At 33.3% G+C, this 19,899-nt stretch overlaps 1 long non-coding RNA gene across 1 annotated transcript in view; it reads right to left on the bottom strand.

Moving 5' to 3' along the window:
- Positions 1-3,316: 3,316 nt before the first annotated feature.
- The window catches only part of LOC121489154, a 28,897-nt gene continuing 12,314 nt past the window's right edge, over positions 3,317-19,899 (bottom strand). Inside the window, exons 3-6 of the long non-coding RNA XR_005987285.1 lie at positions 8,046-16,415; positions 7,545-7,655; positions 7,109-7,193; positions 3,317-6,333 (exon numbers count right to left, since the gene is read on the bottom strand). This is a non-coding gene — a long non-coding RNA (uncharacterized LOC121489154). The remainder of the gene's footprint in view (positions 6,334-7,108; positions 7,194-7,544; positions 7,656-8,045; positions 16,416-19,899) is intronic.

The following is a 19,899-nucleotide window of genomic DNA, read 5'->3' on the forward strand; positions in this document are numbered from 1 at the left end:
GACTGCTAGTCTGTCTAACTTATAGCACACAATCTGTCAAATAAATAAAAAAAATCTAAAAAACAGCAATGATCTTAATCCATATAAGTAAAATATCCATGAGTCCACATTGAAATGACACTCAAAATTAAATGGGGGTAGGAAGAGGGGAAAGGAATAACTTTTATAGTACAAAATTCAAATTTTAATTAATAATGTGTAAGATAGACAAATTTTTAAAAATCACAATTTATGTTGTCAACACAGAATATGTTATCTGGAAGTTAGTGAAAAAGTGCAAGTTTGACTTCTTTGCCGATCTGGACGTATTTCTTTTTGTTGTCTGATTGCTGAGGCTAGGACAACAGTGGTTGAGAATGGACATTCTTGTTATGTTCCACACCTTAGGGGAAAAGCTCTGTATTTCTCCAGAAAATGGTATTTGCTGTGGGTTTCTCCAATAAGGCTTTTAGGATAGGGAAATATCAAACAGCCCAAGTGCAGAGTTTTAATCAAGAAAGGATGCTGTATTTTCTTAAATGCTTTTCCTTCATCTATTGAGATAATCATATGCTTCTTGTCCTTTGTTAATGTGATGTATCACATTGATTTCCAGATACTGCACCACCCTTGCAGCCCAGGAATAAATCCCACTTGGTTGTTGTGAATAATCGTTTTAATGTACTGTTGGATCCTATTAGCAAATATCTTCCTAGATAAAGGGCTATTATCAAAAATCTATAAAGAATTTATCAAATTCAACACCCCAAAATAAAAAAAAATACGGTCAAGAAATGGGCAGAAGACATGAATAAACATTCTCCAAATGGCCATTTAAATTGCCAACAGACACATGAAAAAATGCTCAGCATCACTCAGCATTAGGGAAATACAGATCAAAACCACAATAAGATACCTCACACCAGTCACAGTGGCTAAAATTAACAACTCAGGAAACACCAGATGTTGGTGAGGATGCAGAGAAGAGAGGAACCCTCTTACACTGTTGGTGGGAATGTAAACTGGTCCAGCCACTCTGTAAACCAGTTGGAGGTTCCTCAAAACGTTAATAACAGATCTACGCTATGACCCGCCAATTGCACTACTAGGTACTTACCCAAAGGATATAAACATAGTAATTTGAAGGGGCACATGCACCTGAATGGTTATGGCAACAGTATCCAAAATAGCCAAAATATGTAAAGAGCCCAGATGCCCATCAACATTGGAATGGATAAAGATGTGGTGCGTATACTCACACACATACTCATGGTCACCACACACACAATGGAATATTACTCAGCCATCAGAAAAATGAAACCTTACCATTTGCAACAATGTGGATGAAATTAGAAGGTATTAGGGCTAAAGTGAAAAAAATCAAAGAGAGACAAATATTATTTTTGATCATATGTGTAATTTAAGAAATAAAAAAGAACACGGGAAAGGAGGGAAAATTAAAGACAAAAAGAGGGAGACAACTATAGAAAACATACTGTGTGCTGAGGTGGGGAATTGGGGTAACTGTAACTGGGTGATGGGCATTAAGGAGGGCACATGATACAATAAGCACTGGGTGTTATACAGAACTGAGGAATACCTAAACTCTACAACTGAAACCAAAAAATCTGTTTTGTCAAAAAAAAATTGTTACTGTGTATGAATTATTGTAAGCAACAAACATCAATACATTCTAAAATTAGCAGATATAGTATAACAGAATTCGTGGGATCTTCCCACAGATACTTAATATGTAACACTAAGAAATCAAAGGAACATCACTAGTGACAAGGCATATCAACAGTATATGATCTCTAGTGATGAACTGAGAAGGGAGCACCATTTCTGTAGTAATATGCACAATTTCAATGACAAAAATCGCACAAACTCATACTGATGAACATTAAGAGATATTTTACAGACTCTTCAAAAATATCAAAATCATGAAAACCAAACAAAACTCGTCAATGGTCTCAAGCAGATGGGACATTAAGGAAAGTATAAGAAGTATATGAAACATGGGATTCTACTTTCAAACATGGATTATAAAAGGATCAGGTTAAAGCAGTTTATCAACTTCCTGGTTTAGATAACTATCAGGCAAACAAAAAGATGTTAATATAAGTTACAGAACAATATACATTTCTATAAGCCAAAAATTATTTCAAAATAAATATTTAAGAATTAATATTAATACTTTTTGTTTCCAGCCTATTAAAAATAATGCTCCAAACATTTTGGTAGAGCAGGCAAACCAAATACAAAAACCTGGCAAAAAAGAACAATATAAGCTGTTTATTTAGGATTTTATGTTTAGAATTTTCAAATAAAACTGTAACAATTATAATAGGGAAATATATATGAATTCACACACACCTTCATGCACATTCACACACAAATGTAGTTCATTCATTAAGATGCAAGAATGTTCATTTTTGGGAAATGTTAGTTTTTAGCCTAATCGATTATAATAGCAAGTATGATCACCTATAATACATGACAAATACAAAACATTTTATTAAACCTGTCAACATATATTGCAATAAATTCTCAACAAAGGAAGGATACCTAAAATGTCCCATAATTAAGTGATACTTATACTAACAGGTTTAATATTCACTGTCAAATAACCAAGAGCCCTTTCTGCTTTACTATATTCTTTAATAACCATGAAAAAATAAAGAAAAGCACAATTTTGGAACTTTAATGAAATACTATTAGGGAAGTAAACTAATTATCCAATCCCCATCACTCCATTAACAAAACTATGATATGACTGGGAATGATTTAAAAAATTACACTAGCAATTTTCCAACATAGCAATTTGATTAAAAATAGAAAGACATACCTTGCAGTTGGATGACTCAATTTTAAAGAGATCTATTCTCTCCTAATTAATCTATTAAATTTGGTGCAAATGAAATTAAAACTGCATTTTTTTTCCACCTTGCAAAATAATTTTAAGCATCAATTCAGAGAAAAAAATGCGACTATATACAGGGAATATTCTGAAAAGAAAGAAGAGAAATGAGATAGAACTCAATGGAATAGACTAAAAATCATCAATAATTTTAAAGTATCAATAGAATGTAAGGCAAACAAATAGAAATGCAGCTGATTATATGTGGGAATTTCTAAATAACTATGGTAAAATTTAAAATGAGTGGTAACTGCTTAAGTCAGGGTAAATAACTTGAGTATGTAATGCTTTAAAACCACAGTTAATGATTAATGAAAAAAATGACAGAACAATTGACAAAAAAATAGAAGAAAATACAGATGAAGAATGCATGATGGTAATGCCCATGTTTTACAATAAAAACACAAAACTCAAAAGGCATGAATTATATCATTATATTTCAATACACAACTTCTGTACAAGCAAAAAGTAAAACATCACAGTAAAATGGTAGTGAGAAACACATAGTATTTCATTTGCAATGCATGGCAAATGGTTAACATCCTTAGTCATAAATAATCTCTTAGAAACCAGTAACAAATGCACTAATATTATAAAGTAAATGAAAAAAATAAGTGATTAGCAGGTTTAAAGACATATGAAGATGACTAAACTGAACAGTAACAGAACAATTCCCTTGTAATACCATGTTATCAAAGATTAATAAAACACTGAAATCTAACGTTTGTACGGTTTCAGAAAACAGGTATCTTAAACAAATGCTGAGAGGCAAGATTGATGAAGACAATGTAATTTGGTGAAAATTTCTACTGTAGACTCAGAATATAAATTTTGGATAGCATTAATTCAATAAAGTGCAAATACTAGGACTATTTCAACAAATTAGCTGGAGGAATTAAAAATAATTTATATATAAGCACGTTATATGCCTAGAAAATCTGTAGCTATGTATGGGTGCAAAAGACTACTAGCCTAACAATTTGTTCAGCAATATACCCCAAAAGGAAATACACAAAACTCCATTAACGGTAGATAATGTTTCTGTGACCTTTGGAACCTGGAAGAAGATTTTTTTATCAATTTTAAATTTACCCTGTGAAAAGTGAAATGTATAAATATGTGCACTATGTATTTATGAGAACACTGAAATGAAGCCTTACAATCATACCATCCTGAGCTTTTCTGTGTATTAACATCTACACCATTCAAGCTCCTGAGACTTAGTCAAATGTCAGTAATGAAAACAACATGCCTTGTTACAATTCCCTCCAATGACACTCATCTTTAGATAACTTTCAAACATGATTTTTCTCAGTCCAGTTTTTCTGATCTGAGAAGTATCCACCCCAACACAAGAACAAGAAGTCTCCATACATTATGGAGATTGTCTTTTGGATTTGAAGATGGTGGCAGAAATAGCATCAGTTTCCGGTTTAGACATCACACATTAGGAAATGGGTAAAAAATTATGTACCATCAAATGCAACAGCCATTTTATTGTGAAGAAATAATGGATGAGAATTACTTTTGGATTTTTTTTAATAAGGCTAGACATAACTACATTTATTGTGTTGACCACTGCATAACACATAGAATTATCAATTCACTATCACTGTTCGCTATCTATATACCTGAATCTAACATAAAATTGTAGGTCAAGTTTTTCCAAAGCCAGTTATTGGTATTCTTTCTTCTTATATCTTAATAAATGGACTGATTCCAACATTCTCATTTTATGTTATCTTTCCAACTATGTATTTGAATTCTTGCTTGTATCTCTAAATTGCTCATTTACATACAGAATTATTTCACATAATCTCTATGCATTTCTGTACACAAAACATGACAACAGTACCAAAAATTCCAATGAAAATATCAAAAGGACATCAGTGCATTTGGTGCGAAAAATGGTAACTATACTAATGATACAGACACTACAATGGAATTCAGGAATAGATTTAGATCCTAATCCATTATTCCAACTGGCTACCAAAATTGTTGAATAGGCACTACCCCAAAGAAGTCCTTAATCTTCTATTTAGTAATCATGTGAAAAAATACTTTATGATTAAAGCTTTCACACCTTTAAGGTTATTCTGGGATTAACAGGTAGGCAATAAGTCTCTCTGAAAAAGAATATCTAAGGAATCTGGCAGCTTTCATCTCATCAATTAATCTTCCAAAGGGGCAGAGTGGGTAATAAAAGAAAAATGAGAATCCTAAAACTCCTAGGTCCATCAGGATCTGGAATTCACTATTTGCTATAACATCAACGGTTTCATTAAAAACTGCTCCCTCTATTTTTATAATTCATTTTAGTTCTAAGATTGCATATCATTAGCTTAGTGCAAGTGGTCTCTAGCCTCTTTTGCATTCCTGAAACTCACTTAATTTAAAATAATCACTTTTTCTTATTTCTCTAATTTCTTATCTTTTACATAATTTAATTCCAAAGTCACAAGAGAGTTCAGTAAAATTGTATTCTGTGGCAGGCAGTAAGTAAAATGCTTTTTGAAAAATATCTGCAAAAAATACATAATGTGAGAAGTGAAATTATGAAAATCAATTTTGGGATTGACCTCATAAAGATGTGTGATTTGATGGGAAAATTGTGAATGGATCCAAAAATTAAAAAAAAAAATTCTGAAATTCCATAGTTGTAGGTCTTAACTAGGTGCCTTCTTTCATCTATTCTTACTGTAACATCAGGTCAGCTGTTACCCTGGCACTACTCCATTAAGATGGAATCTCTACTAGAAAGTGAGTGGTCATATAACAACGCTAGCCAACAAAATATGGCAAAGTGATACTACATGACTTCTAAAGTTGGATCATAAAGGCCACAGGCACTTACACAAAGCTAATACTCATTTTTATGATACTTCCTCTGGGGTAAACTCATTGTGTGAAGGTGCTTTAACCTAACCGCAGCCTTCCAAGTCATCCCAAACCAAATGTAAAAACATGTATGAAATAGGGTGGACCAGATAACTCCAGCCTTAAGCTGTTTGAATAACTGTTAAACACGGGTTCTCCTGGGCTTAGCCCACATTCTGGCACTGTCAGAAATCTTCACATACAGAAATCATGAAATTATAACTCAAGAGATGCATTATGCCAACAACTTTCAGGATTATTTATTACTCAGCAATATTAACCTGAACAGATCTCATTCCCCACTAGCTGACACCAAAAAAACATTAATATTAAAAAAAGCATAATATTAACTCCTGTCTAACCAAATTGTCCCTCTCTAGATCAAATGAACACTTATCCGTCCTTACAATCGTTTCACCAAGGGGTATTCCTGGAATCAGAGATGGGAAGTGAAGAACACTTGAATGAGTAATACTGCCAATGGAGGTCTGGTGATACCAAATCTTGCAATTACAAAGAAAGATGGCAGAATTGTGTTTTCATGGAACTATCATCTCCTAACAGGAAAAAAAAGAAGAAACATTGTAAAGTAAGATATATACCATTCTCATAGAATAGCTAAAGCAGCAGGTAAGTGGAGGCTCATCATGAACTTTCTTACAAATTTCTTTTAATGCTTACACACAATTCCTCATTAATCAATCCTATATGATACAACTCTCCATCAGCACTTAGTTTATGAATACTTTTCAAGCTTTGATTTAAATTCCAGTTAGTTAATAAAGAGTGTAATACCAGTTTCAGACGTACAATTTAGTGATTCAACACTTCCATACAACACCCCTTCTTCATCACAAGTGCACTCTTTAATCCTCATTGCCTGTTTCACCCATTTCCTCTACCTACCTTCCTGCTGGTAACCATTAGTTTCTTTTCTATAATTATGTTTCTTGTTTTGCCTCGGACTCTTCCCTTTGCTACTTTGTTTTGTTTCTTCACTTCCACATATTAGTGAAGTCATATGGCATTTATCTTTCTTTAACTGCTTTAACTTAGCACTGTACTCTCTAGCTCCATCTACTTTATTCCAACTGGCAATGTCTCATTCTTGTTTTATGGCTGAGTAACCCCCATTGTGTTTATTTATCAGTTCTTTCTTATCCATCAAATGATGGACCCTTGGGCTATTTCCATAATTTAGCCATTGTAAATAATGCTGTTATAAACACTGGGGTGCATGTATGCCTTTCAATTAGTATTTTTGTATTCTTTGCATAATTGTCTTGTTCAATTAATTGCTGGCTTACATTTTTAACTTTTTAAGTAACCTACCTTTTTTTATTCCACGGTGGCTGCACCAGTTTGCATTCCCACCAACGATTCAGGAGGGTTCCCCTTTATTTTCAGTTTCTATGAACTATAAAATATATAAAATATAAACTATAAAATATATATAAAATATAAAATATATTTGCAAAGATCCTATTTCAAAGTTTTTTCCAATTTATGCACTGATCATTTCCTTTATAACATTAATTACATAATTGATTATAAATGAGGTAAATAATTGAAAGAAGACAAATAATCTACATTCTGCATATACTATTCATTTCTATTTTCATAAAATTATCTTTGGAAATAATTAACTTTCTCACGAATTCTCAGACTTTGTTGAATATTCCAAAGTCAGCCATTAGTGATATTTTCCTGAGCTTAGTAGTATAACCCTTGTCCTAAAACAGCACTACTTGATCCAAAACCTTCTTACCTGTAGTTCCCAGTGAAGACTTTGAAATTAAGAAAGTCCATAGGATGAGCAATGAATGTTCCTGATATCAGCTGTCCTTGGATTATCTATTCATCTTTTCATAATGTACATCTGATAAGTAAGTACACAATATAGCCAATCAGTTACAAATGAGACACCAGGACACACAGATTAGGATAACTTTAGAATTATAATTATTATTGAATACAGAAATTAAACAAGCAGCTAATATTACTGCACAATAACTTACTAAATAATATAAAACCAACAGCTTGCTGAAATCCTGCTGACAGACTTTACCACGAAAGAATCCATTCTCAATCATGCCCATTAAAAGTCATTTCCAAAATATACCAATAAACGCTCCTTCAAACAATTTGATCTAGTCAGTAATCACAAATATGGCAGTGTATTATGAAAATTTTCCCCTTATAGAGTTTCAATGATTTCTTTAAATTATTCAAGTGTTTATAAACCTAAATATAATTGTTTAGCACCTACCTCAAATCCCATCTTCTCTCATTTCTTTTCATAGGTCCCATAATACTGTTTCAGTGTGTAAACTCTCTGCTGTATTGGAGTCACTAGATCACTCACAAATTATTCATAATGGCCACTGGGAATACAAAATTGGATATAACAGCCCAATACTCCAAAGATGATAACAGGCAGCAAAGCAGAGAGGCACAGATTGGTAGTACCTTAAAAAAAAACCCCTTTCGTTGTTTAAATGTTCCTTTTGAAATCTTTAAAATTTCAAATGCAGAAAGCAGAACAGTCCTCCATTCCCATCTCCCCACACAGTAGTGATACATTTTTGCCATATGATCTTCTAGCGAAATTTCTATTCAACAATTCATATATTCATTTCAGACTGTCAAGTAGTAATAATACAGATAATTAACAATGTATTACCAATCAACTTACACATACACAAAATTTTAAGAGTGCTAAAATAATCACCAATATGATAAAACTGATGAGTACGCATTACTTAACTCTTTAACCATGTCAGAATAATTACATTCCTCAGGAATAGTAAGCATTAACATTTCCATTAGAACAGACATATATGGACATACCTCTGTAAACACACTATTAGTTGATGTTTGTTCAAAAAGTGAAATAATTTTAAATGTCCCTTTAAAACATACTTTCATATCAGAAAATGTTCCAGTGTTTAAATTATATTAGTATAATGAATAAGCTATAACCATTTGATTTTTTATAGGTGTTTATTTAAGATGCTCCAATGTTATACTCAATGTAACACTTTCTTTGTAAATCTGAGATGTAAAATAGACAAAATCCCAGCAGTAAGTTATATTACTTCAAATATTTTCACACTTGAATTTCAATTATTATTGCCAAACTTCTGTTCAAAAACTACACGGACTTAGATGTTTGTTTATACTTTTCTGAGAAATTTTCATAATTTATTACAGGCTACTGAGATGGAACATTTTTGACATTTGTTTATCACATAACATACAAATATAACTATACACTGGAAATTTTCAAAAAAACCTTTTAGAATAACAAAATAATCACAGAAATTCTATTTTCATTGGATATATATACACATGGTAACAGATCAGAAGACAAACATGGATAGCTACTCAAACATTTCGTATTACAAATAACATATTTAGATAGAACATAGAGTCAATTTTAGAAATGTTTAATTAAGTTTGGAATCGAAATACTATTTCTACAATTTTCAGAAAAATAAAATACAAAGCAGTAACCTACAATTAAGAAAAAGAACATTATCAGATTTATATTCCTAAAACTAATTTTACATGTATACATGTACTTAACATTTATATTATATATGGATATATGGATATAGACATATAAATTTGCAATGAGTAAAATAACAATTAGAATACCAAATGTCTTCTAACTATGAATTTATCTGATATTAAACAAAAATTTACTTCTCAAGTATTCATTCTAAGGATAAAATACATCCTGGGTATTTCTGTTTGTTTTGGAATATAAAATCTAATACTTTCTTCTACATGAAAACATAATAATCTTAAGAAAAAGGAAGACGATCCACCTAACATCAAAATGTTACATACATCTAACAGAACAAATTATTAGTCACTTACTATACTTCCAAACCATTTGCAAAAAACCTGTGGTATCTGACAATGAAGTATTTACAAATTTACATGTCATGAAATTCCATGCTTCTGGATAAACTAGGTATTGATAAATAATTTATTCATTTGTAATTTATAAAGTTGTCTTGAATGTTGTCATGTTATCCAGTTAAATATAAAACTGAATGGCTTGAAGGAGAATACAATTTCTTACATATTTCCTATCATTAAAATACATAACACCCTATCAGCAATACAACTATAAAATTACAACTTAGGATTTTTAATGCATAATAAATATGAGGACTAAACAGTGATTAAAATGTAAAATTTTCTATTAGAGAATGCAAGAGTAGAAGTACACTCTTAACTTTCTCCTTCTTCTAACTCAGATACCAAAATATGTATAGCTCTAGAAACCTAAAATTGTTGCAATTTGTAATTGCAAGTGCTATTATACTTGCATTGCTATTACATTTGAGAACAATGAAAATATGAAATTTTACAATGAATTATTTACAAAATTATACTTTGTGAGACTCTACACATCTAGAAAGACTAGATGTTAAAAATTAAAAGCTTGTGCCTGCCTATTATTTACAAAGTTGTCTTGAATATTGTCATGCAACCAAAGGAACACATACAGAACTGTGTATAGTTCCAAGAGGTAGTATAAAGTCTCTTTAACAAAGTCATTTATATCTCCAATGTAAAAAACAACAATAAAAATAAGTGTGGGGGAAGGATGTATAGGTGGAGCACAGAGGAATTTTAGTACAACTAAAAGAGTCTGTATAATACCATGATGGATACAGGCCATTATACATTTGTCCAAACCAACAAAATGTACACCAGGGGGTAACCATAACAAACCATGGACTTTGGTTAATTCATGGTATGTCATGTAAATTCAGTAGGAACAAATGTACCAGTATGGTAAGGGAGACTGATAATGGGGGTGCTAAGTGGATAGTAGTGGGAATTATGCAATCGTGGGGCATGGCCTATATTGCAAATCTTGGTACCTTGCCCTCAATTTTGCTATGAACCTAAATCTACTGTTAAAAAATAGTCTTAATGTAAAAATAATCAAGATACGTATATCAGGATGCTACTAATGAAATGCATTATGATAAATCCAGAAACACCAAATGAATTTACATGATTTAAGTTTTTTAATATACAATTTATATTTATATAATGACACCCTATTCTATTACGAGAATGCTATAATGCATAATCTATTTTCCTCTTAACAACCAAATTAATGTTAAATGTTGTATTGCGGGATCCCTGGGTGGCGCAGCGGCTTAGCGCCTGCCTTTGGCTCAGGGCACGATCCTGGAGACCCGGGATCGAATCCCACATCAGGCTCCCGGTGCATGGAGCCTGCTTCTCCCTCTGCCTGTGTCTCTGCCTCTCTCTCTCTCTGTGACTATCATAAATAAATAAAAATTAAAAATAAATAAATAAATAAATGTTGTATTGCTCCAAGAGCCTATTTATCAATGATCAATGCTTTGCAATATTGATTTTAAAAGACAATAATCCTAACACATTTACAATGAAAATATTTACAAAATTATACTATGATTCAATACATCTAAAAATATTAGAGGTTTAAAATTCATTTGCCAATTATTTACAAAGATGTCTTACTACCACTTAACAATGAACATAGAAATTTTGTGTTTTAGAGTGTATAAAATGTTCTTCAGAAAAATCACTTTCATCAAGAACTTCAGTACATCTGGGAAAGTAAGATAGACTTACATGTCCCTTAAATCAGCAGAAATATAAACAGGTACAATTTAACTACTGCAGTCTAAATTTTCTACTAAATGAAACTGCGAGGAAAAAAACTTTTCACCCCCTCTTCTCCCTGACTGTGTGTGTGTGTGTGTGTGTGTGTGTGTGTTAACAAAAATATAGCTAAGAATCTTTTACCTCAATTTAAGTCATTTGTTTTTAATTATGTCATCAATCCAGGTTATCCTATTCAAGGGTGAATATTAAAAAAAAAAGTTTCTACCCTCTATTTTGTTCATCAACAATTCTATAGACTTCCTAAGTTGAAATTTATAAACTACTATAAATACCAGTGTTTACCAACAAACCATAAAAAGCCACCCAAGTACAATTCTTAGAATAATTTGCAAATGTTAAACATTTCAAACTTATGGTTTATCAATAGCATGACTGCAACATATACATGATTTTCAGAATCTCTTTAAACCAAAAAGGATAGGAAGCAAATGAATCATACATTATAGATGGGACTGGAAAACATCCACTGTCCTGCCCACATATATGTCACAACAAACCACTGATCATGCAGAAAAATTAATTACTATATTGACTTTTTTAAAGTATGGTATTTAAAAGTAGGTTTGTCAGTAATGTCTATATATCTGGAAATAACAAGTGTTTTAGATAACTAAATACACAGCAATCTAGAAATCATACTTAACAATACAGGCTTATTTTACCATTTCATGACTACAAGCATGAGAAAAAGTTTATGTGCTCTAACTTTGGGTGAATATATTCAAAAATATGACAGAAATGTCTGTCCATCAATAGTTATATATAGTATAAAAACAAAGATCTGTTCACATTTGCACACTATTGAATAACAACTTGCCACACACCAAGTGCAAACACATAGGGGTGGTTTTATAATACTTCTACTGGTAATATAGTTTTGGCCATAGTTGTTCAACATTAATAGATTTACTGTGTGTGTATGTATGCATGCTGTGTATTTGTGTGTTTGTGGATAGGGTTATTTCTATACTCTTAGGAAAGCATGTCCATTATATATATGCAGCGCTGAAATGCTTCCCTGCTCTGTTCAACATTTAACATCCAAAATTTGTACTGAAATTTGAAATTATTCAAATCTCATATTTAAAAATATGAATGTAAATAATTTCTATATTTAAAAAAGGGTCTTAAAAAATCTCAATAACATAAAGAGACTTTCAACTATAGAGAACAAACTGAGGGTTACCAGAGGGGAGGTGGAGGGCATGGGTTAATTAAGTGATGGATATTAAAGAATGCACTTGTGATGAGCACTGAGTGTTGTATGGAAGTGCTGAATCACTATATTGTACACCTGAAACTATTATTATACTGAAGGCTAAACTAACTAGAATTTAAATAACACCTTAAAAAAAACCCACAAAAATAAACATCAAAATCAATCATAACTCATGAGGATGCTCAATCTACTATAGCTACCTATATCAATTATAGCAATGTTTTCAGTTTTAACATTTCAATGAAAATATATTTCTGAAATTATTGACAGAAATTATTTATCTAACGTTTTATAAAATGACACTGACCTATATATACACAAATACTACTACAATCTCCAGCACCAAATACATCTCAAATAGACATGGTACAGTAATTCAATTTGCCAAAATAAAATTGTCTCTCAGATTGGTATTTCAAAATATGTGCCTATCAGCGAATTTTATGCAGATGTTCTAAAACAAAAACTAAGATCTATCAGTCTATAATTCAGGTAGCTATCAATACCTTCCAGCAGCTAAAGCTCATAAGCTAAAACTCCCTATATCATCCATCACCAAACAACACAAAGAGCAGACTAAAGCTGAGCGATAATTATTTGGCCAATAAGTATTCTTATGCTAGGATCCTTAATAAATACTTATTTTATAGACATGTATCCAACACATCTGTGTGTATATATACATGTTTGTATGAAACCAACCCCTAAAATCGAGTATTAAATTTAAAGCAGAAACTATTATATATCCTAGCTATTTTACACAAAATAATCTAAGAATATACACCCTGGACTTCAGCTGCCCACATATTTACTAAGAGATAATCTGAAAACTCTTAGGGGTAAATTTTCACACAATATATAATTCATGTATTTATACAAAACATGCTGATATAATAGTTTCTATACATTAGGAAAACAGTAACTGTGCCTATTTTATATACATTTTATAAACATTTCTTTGTTCAGGCCATATTTAATGACCATAGGTTTGACAAGACAATTGCAAACATCCCCCATAGGAACTTATAATCACCTATACAACTATAAGAGTATTTTAAAATAACAACAATCCAGTTATCATTAAATGTTAAATTCCACTGACCTATGAGAACTTTTATAACATGTTATGTTTAACACTTGTAGGATTTACCTGGTAACCCTATTCTGTTTGTATACAAACATCTGAAAACCATGAACAAATGCAAATCAACACTTATGACATTTCTAACATGATGATTCTTATCTAAAACAATGAGATATTAAATATTATATTACACATTACATATTTACCATAACCTAATGACCTGATGAACACCTGAGACTAGATATAATATCACTTTTGAGAAACAAAAATGCCTATCCTAATAAGATGATACGTATTTTTAGCAATGCCTACATACCAAGATTAGATGTTAAACAATTACATTATATATTTTAACAAAAGATGTAACAATATCCACTAAATAGGAATTAATGTTGAGAGGCAATTTAACAATTACACCCTTAAAACATTAACAAATGCCCACAACTGTATTAACATTACAGTATTAAGAACACATATGCAGGTTCCCAACATCTGAGCATGGAGTAAAACCTGGCTGTTAAAGAACTATCTCTGAACTTATGCATACACATATAGCCCTCCATAATTCCCTGTTCTCTAACTTCTAAATTCTGCTTTTGTTTTTCTAATATAAACATCCTAATATAAAAATTCCTCTATATTCTAACAATTAAAATGTCCCAAATATCAGCCATCTCCTGCTTAATAGGATGTTTTAACACACTTTTTTTTTTCAATTATATACAGGGAAATAAAAAAGCCCATCAAACATGCATAGAGGCAGGCCTCTTATACAACAATTCCATCTTGAGTATTAAATCTAATAAAAGTAGTAACATAAAGACTATTTACAGAATAACATCTACAACCACACAGAGCAGCCTTAACAATATTACTATGTGACAACTGCATACAGAACAATCCCCATCCCCCACAAAATGCCACAGCAATAATCCAATCAGATTTTAAAATGTCCATCGCCCAGATGTATCCTAACAGGTCTGTTTCTATAACCGTGTATTGAAAATATTTCCTATACATATGTTAGCAAACTCTTTCTGAGCAATCATAATACCTTAAAGTCACAAAACAATTACATTTGGTTATTTCATGTAAATATTCTCAAAATGCACATAATTAAATAGTACCTTATATTTTTCCTGATTAGTAAAGACTCCCCATGTCCATTTCCTCTTTGCTACCCATAAGCACTCAAACAATGAATACAGAATTGTGTAGATCTTTACAAAATTGCTTCACTTCTTTCTAAAGTCTTTTTCAGAAAGAAGTCTTACCAAACATGTTTTTAGAAACTTCCTTAGGAAACCAACTCTATTATCACAGCAACCACGTAAAAAAGTATCTATAAACAATAAAGATTGGTTTATAAATGTAGGTCTCTGTGCTTGAGCAATAGATTCCAAAAAAGATTAAGCAAAGAAAGAAAATACAATAAAAAACTAATACATGTTGAATTTCATTCTCTTCACCTCCTAATATCCAATGAATAGTTCATACATACTCATTTACTAAGTATTTCACATTTCCATTTCAATACCATTTCCTAATCATAATTTTCTTAAGCATTTAAATAAATTTTTAAGCTATATATGTCCAATAAATTAGTTAACAGATAAGGTTCCTAGCTGTTTTAAAATGGCAGGTAGGGGAAGAAAAAAAACGACTAATATTTGTGTTTACCACATATGCAATAAATGTCTAATGCAGGACAATTACCGGTCAATATTTTGATGGCAAGTTGATACTCCATAGAATGAAAAATACTGAGATATTTTTTCCAAATCCAAAGACTGACAATGAAATATAAATATTTGAAAAGAAAGATGAATTTCAGGATAGTATACGTCTAATTTATTTTGTCTGTGATTTTTGTAGTTGTTAATGCTTCTAGCTCAATTCAGGACGTGTGGTTTCTCTCCACATATTCCTAGAAGGCTGGCTTGTATTTACTTGAGATTGTCCACACTAGACCAATACAACAAGTGCCATCCATTTGAAAATCATTTTCAATTCAGTAGAAATACGTTCACACACTTCCATTTTGGGGAATAATTTGGAATGAGATGCTATGATGATCATGTGTACCATGAAATAGAGTAGATGATGTACAGAGTGTCTCTATAGGGTCCTGGTCAAAGAACCCTTAAATCAGCATGAGGTTTAAACTTTCATAGCAGTCCCTGTAAGTAAAATTGCACATGATACTCCAAAAGAATTTGAAAATTACAATTTTATCAATGCAGATATTCAGACTATTCTCTCCTGTTCATGTTAATGGAGAAAAGGTCTGTACATTATCCTAAATCATCCTAAATTTTAATCACATTGTTTTTTGCTGCACAAATTTCTTATTCAGGGGATCAAAGTGAAAGAAGGTCACAATATTTATGAATACAAATGTTCAGTGACTGAAAGTGGAAAAACTTCCAGTTTTGACAGTGGCAAAAAAAAAAAAAGCTCTTAATATTATCAGTTTATATAATCTTTGTCCTCTTCACTGATTATTGCTTATTTCTAACACTCTTGAAACATCTCAATGTCAACTGCAGATTTTTGAAGCACGGGGACGTGGTTTGTCACATCTTTCCCAAAGACTGTTCTGGCAGACAGATGAATTAGAGAATCTGAAGCTGGAAGTAAGGGGAGCAGTTAGAAATTTTAATACACTTAAAATACACCAATAATTAACAATGAAACTAATCTAGAAAGACATCTCCAAAACATGATCTAATAGAGTTTTGCACAGTATCTGCTGTCCAATAAATTTTCTAAGTTTCTGGATGAAATATTTGTCCATGTTTCTTAGGCTCCATTCATGTCCATGAATGACAGCCACTTCCTCACCTAGACAGCAGTGCCTTTTTACATGTGTGTAAAACTGATAAACATCCTTTAAAAGTCATTGTATGATATGTTTATGAGTGATTTGTAGGCATTTCATTTTACTTGCCAGTATTTTCTTCTTTGAATTACCAATACATGTTGTCATTTTGATTACAATTTGCTCCAAGTCTTTTGAAAAGAGTTGTACAGATGTTTATGTGCATTACAAAAACCAAGAGAATAACCAATATATTTTTCCAACCCAAACAATGACACATTTTCATATCTTTTATGTAGCCAAGTACTCTATTACCTATGTCAATAAACTGTCATATATTGTCAACAGTGCTCTCTTAATTTGTAAGAAAGGTGCACAAAGGGTTGAGTTTAACTGAACATGTGCTTTTCTAAAAATTTAAACATGGAAGATTTATTATCCTGTGAGCTATACTGAAACAGGTGTAAGTATCCAATAAGAGTACACAACCTTAAGAACACCCTCTTCCCTTTCCACCAAGGCCCAAAATAAAAATTTGGCACTCTAATGGTCAGAAAAGGCAAGCTGACTTTAAGAGAATACCCCCCAATTTTGTACCGTCAGCAATGTGGCACAATAAAATTCCCATGTTTTGTAACTAAAAATATTAAAAAGAAAGAGAAATTGGAACTTTATTCTGAAGCAAGGCTTGCCTATACCATAAAGAAAATTTCCTCTGCCTTTTATTCATTTATGTCTTGATTCCACCAGCAACTATAACAATGTATCAATAAGGGGAGGGGCAAGATGGCGGAAGAGTAGGGTCCCCAAGTCACCTGTCTCCACCAAATTAACTAGATAACCTTCAAATCATCCTGAATCTATGAATTCGGCCTGAGATTTAAAGAAAGAACAGCTGGAAAGCTACAGTGAGAAGAGTTGACGCTTCTATCAAGGTAGGAAGACAGGGGAAAAAAAGAAATAAAGAAACAAAAGGCATCCAAAGGGGAGGGCCCCCCAGGACAGGAAAGCTCCATCCTGGAGAGGCAGGAGCTTCACGAATCATCCCAGGAGTTGGAGCAGGATCCCAGGAGGGGTGAGGATGCCCTCAGACTCCCTGGGACACTAACAGATACCTGCGCCCCAGGGAGAGTGTGCCGAGCTCCCAAAAGGGCTGCAGCGCACACCGCTGGACCCGGGAGCAGCTGGACGGGGAGGGCTCAGGGGGCAGTTCCATGGAGAGGGGGCTGCCTGGCCAGGAGCAGGCCCGGGAGCGCAGCCCCAGGAGCACACGATGCGGGGGACACAGCCCAGGATCCAACCTCCCCCTGGGACAGGCAGAGGCCAGAAGGGCACAGGACAGCAAGGACACTCCTGTCCCAAGCTGAGCAGATCACCAGCGCTGCCCCAGGAGCATCCAGGCCCTGCAGACTGAGAGCTCTGTAGTTACTGCGGGAGATGACTCCAGGGCTCTAGAGCTGGCCACTGCCACTGTGGTTGTTCCTCCTGGGGCCTCAGGGGGTAAAAACGCCCACTGAGCCCTGCACCAGGCAGGGGGCAGAGCAGCTCCCCCAAGTGCTAACACCTGAAAATCAGCAAAACAGGCCCCTCCCCCAGAAGACCAGCTAGACAGACAAATTCCAGGGGAAGTCAAGGGACTTAAAGTATACAGAATCAGAAGATACTCCCCAGTGTGGTGTTTTTTTGTTTTTTTGGTTTTTTTTTTTTTTTTTTTTTTTTTGCTTTTTGATTTCTGTTTGCTTCCCCCAACCCCACCCTTTTTTTCTTTATCTTCTCTTTTTTGTTTTTCCTTTTTTCTTTTTCTCTTTTCTTTCCTTCTTTCTCTCCGCTCTTTTCTCCTTTTCCGAGTACGACTTGTTTTGGCCACTCTACACTGAGCAAAATGACTAGAAGGAAAACCTCACCTCAAAAGAAAGAATCAGAAACAGTACTCTCTCCCACAGGGTTACAAAATCTGGATTACAATTCAATGTCAGAAAGCCAATTCAGAAGCACTATTATATAGCTACTGGTGGCTCTAGAAAAAAGCATAAAGGACTCAAGAGACTTCATGACTGAAGAATTTAGATCCAATCAGGCAGAAATTAAACATCAATTGAATGAGATGTAATCCAAACGATAAGTCCTAACGACGAGGGTTAACCAGGTAGAAGAACGAGTGAGTGACATAGAAGACAAGTTTATGGCAAAGAGGGAAACTGAGGAAAAAAGAGACAAACAATTAAAAGTCATGAGGATAGATTAAGGGAAATAAGTGACAGCCTGAGAAAGAAAAACCTACATTTAACTGGGGTTCCCAAGGGCGCCGAAAGGGACAGAGGTCCAGAATATGTATTTGAACAAATCATAGCTGAAAACTTTCCTAATCTGAGAAGGGAAACTGGCATTCAATCCAGGAAATAAAAGAGATCCCCCCCTAAAAACAATACAAACTGTTCAACACCTCGACATATGATAGTTAAGCTTGCAGATTCCAAAGATAAAGAGAAGATCCTTAAAGCAGCAAGACAAGAAATCCTTGAATTTTATGGAGAGGAGTATTAGGGTAACAGCAGACCTCTCCACAGAGACCTGCCAGGCCAGAAAGGGCTGGCAGGATATATTCAGGGTCCTAAATGAGAAAAACATGCAACCAAAAATTCTTTATCTAGCAAGGCTCTCATTCAGAATGGAAGGAGAGATAAAGAGCTTCTAAGACAGGCAGGAACTGAAAGAATATGTGACCTCCCATCCAGCTCTGCAAGAAATTTTAAGGGGGACTCTTAAAATTCCCCTTTAAGAAGAAGTCCAGTGGAACATTCCACAAAAAAAGGACTGAATAGATATCATGATGACACTAAACTCATATCTTTCAATAGTAACTCTGAATGTGAATGGGTTTAATGACCCCATCAAAAGGCACAGGGTGTCAGACTGGATAAAAAAGCAGGACCCATCTATTTGCTGTCTACAAGAGACTCATTTTAGACATAAGGACACCTACAGCCTGAAAATAAAGGGTTGGAGAACCATTTACCATTCAAATGGTCCTCAAAAGAAAGTAGGGGTAGCCATCCTTATATCACATGAATTAAAATTTACCCCGAAGACTGTACTGAGAGATGAAGAGGGACACTATATCATACTTAAAGGATTTATCCAACAAGAGAACTTAACAATCCTCAATATATATGCCCCGAATGTGGGAGCTTCCAAATATATCAATTAATAACCAAAGTCAAGACATACTTAGATAATAATACACTTATACTTGGTGACTTCTATCTAGCGCTTTATACACTCCATAGGTCTTC

Source organism: Vulpes lagopus, chromosome 4, assembly GCF_018345385.1.
Source record: "Vulpes lagopus strain Blue_001 chromosome 4, ASM1834538v1, whole genome shotgun sequence".
Classification (NCBI taxonomy): domain Eukaryota; kingdom Metazoa; phylum Chordata; class Mammalia; order Carnivora; family Canidae; genus Vulpes; species Vulpes lagopus.